This window comes from Oxyura jamaicensis, unplaced genomic scaffold (assembly GCF_011077185.1).
Source record: "Oxyura jamaicensis isolate SHBP4307 breed ruddy duck unplaced genomic scaffold, BPBGC_Ojam_1.0 oxyUn_random_OJ61530, whole genome shotgun sequence".
NCBI classification, from domain to species: domain Eukaryota; kingdom Metazoa; phylum Chordata; class Aves; order Anseriformes; family Anatidae; genus Oxyura; species Oxyura jamaicensis.
The window spans coordinates 1-2,052 of NW_023307139.1; the positions used below are offsets into that span (position 1 = coordinate 1).

A 2,052-nucleotide genomic window follows, 5' to 3' on the forward strand; every position below is an offset into this window, starting at 1 on the left:
CACAAACTTTGATTAAAATCCTATTTGGAATTTTAGTATTTATCTCAGTGGACGATACCAAATTGAGTGGAGCTGTTGACTCCGTCAAGGGTGGTGAGGCTTTGCAGAGAGATCTGGACAAATTAGAGAGCTGAGCAATCACCAACAATGTGAAGTTTAACAAGAGCAAGTGGCGGATTTTGCACCTGGGAAAGGGCAACCCTGTTTATACGTACAGATGGGGATGAGATGTTGGAGAGCAGCCCCACAGAAAGGGATCTGGGGGTTTTGATTGACAGCAAGCTGAACATGAGCCAGCAGCGTGCCTTGGCAGCCAGGAGGGCCAACTGTATCCTGGGGTGCATCAAGCATGGCACTGATAGTCGTTCGAGGGAGGTGATTGTGTCGCTCTACTCTGCACTGGTGTGGCCTCACCTTGAGTACTGTGTGCAGTTTTGGGCGCCACAATATAAGAAAGATATATAAACTGTTAGAGAGTGACCAAAGGAGAGCAACAAAGATGGTGAAGAGTCTAGAGGGGAAGATGCATGAGGAGTGGTTGAAGTCACTTGGATTGTTCAGCCTTTAGAAGAGGAGACTGAGCAGAGACCTCATTGAGGTCTACAGCTTCCTCACAAGGGGGAGCAGAGAGGCAGGCACTGATCTCTTCTCTCAGAAGAGTGAAGGATGACCAGCAATAGGACTCAAGAGAATGTCTTGAAGCTGCGACAGGGATGGTTCAGGCTGGATATCAGGAAAAGGTTCTTCACCAAGAGAGTGGTTGGGCACTGGAACAGGCTCCCCAGGGAAGTGGTCACGGCACCGAGCCTGCCAGAGTTCAAGAAGTGTTTGGACAATGCTCTCAGACACATGATCTGATTTTTTTTATTATTTTTTGGGTGGTCCTTTGGGGACCCAGGATTTGGACTTGATGATCCCTGTGGGTCCCTTCCAACTCAGATAGTCTACTATTTTATGATTCTATGGTTACTTAAGGAACAGTATTTACAGGACAGCAAAAATAAATCAAAACAAATAGGAAGAATACTCCCTCCCCAGTGCACACAGATTGATTCATTGACTGGGACAGAGAAGTCCTTGTTGTAGTCACTTTGAAGCATGGGTTTGATCCCAAGACCCTGTCCTGGTTTCAGTTAGGACAGAGTTATTTTTCCTCCTAGTAGCTGGTAGGGTGCTATGTGTTGGATTAGGATGAGAAGAGTGCTGATAACATGCTGATGTTTTAATTGCTGCAGAGCACTGCTTACACTAAGCCAAGGACTTTTCAGCTTCTCGCTCTGTCCGACCAGCAGGCAGGCTGGGGGTGCAGCAAGAGCAGGGAGGGGACAGACCCAGGACAGCTGACCCAAACTGGCCAAAGGGGTATTCCATACCATCTGACGGCATGCTGAACAATATATAGGGGTGGCTAGCCGGGGTGGGGGGCCGGCTGCTCGGGGTTGTCTGGGCATCGGTCAGTGGGTGGTGAGCAATTGCATTGTGCATCACTTGTTTTGTACACACTATTATTATTATTATTATTTTCGATCTTAATAAACTGTCTTTATCTCAACTCACAGGCTTCACTTTCCTGTTTCTCTCCCCCATCCCAGAGAGGGAGGGGGGAGGGTGAGTGAACAGCTGTGTGGTGTTTAGCTGCCAGCCAGGTTAAACCACAACAGACCCTCACATCTTAGATAAATCCCTCTGTCACATAGCTTTGTTTGTTCTTGAGCTGATGGAGGTAATCTCTTTTAGAAGACACGTTTCTGTGTTAGTGCAGAAGAAAATCACACACAAGATGTTAGTATTTGTCACCACAAGTTCTTGAGTTATTATCTGATTTTTAAGTTTTTATCACTTTTTTTTTTTTTTTTTTAAGATGGTATTTAGCAATCAGGAAAAATTCTCCAAGAGATCATTGCCTAGCAGAGATACATTCAGTCATGAACTCCCAATCCCCTGGGAAAAAAGAAAACACAAAATCCAGCAACAGCATTAATAATTTCAAAGACAAAAGATAATGGGGCTGATTCAACCTTTCAAGGCAGAGCTTTTAAATTACACTCCTGA

The 2,052-nt window shown here is 45.4% G+C and overlaps 2 long non-coding RNA genes across 2 annotated transcripts in view; one reads left to right on the plus strand and one right to left on the minus strand.

Moving 5' to 3' along the window:
• Nucleotides 1–3: 3 nt before the first annotated feature.
• Nucleotides 4–2,052, minus strand: part of LOC118158926 — a 17,783-nt gene continuing 15,734 nt past the window's right edge. The window contains exon 3 of the long non-coding RNA XR_004746947.1: nucleotides 4–43. This is a non-coding gene — a long non-coding RNA (uncharacterized LOC118158926). The remainder of the gene's footprint in view (nucleotides 44–2,052) is intronic.
• LOC118158927 overlaps nucleotides 218–2,052 on the plus strand; it is an 18,930-nt gene continuing 17,095 nt past the window's right edge. Inside the window, exon 1 of the long non-coding RNA XR_004746948.1 lies at nucleotides 218–230. This is a non-coding gene — a long non-coding RNA (uncharacterized LOC118158927). The remainder of the gene's footprint in view (nucleotides 231–2,052) is intronic.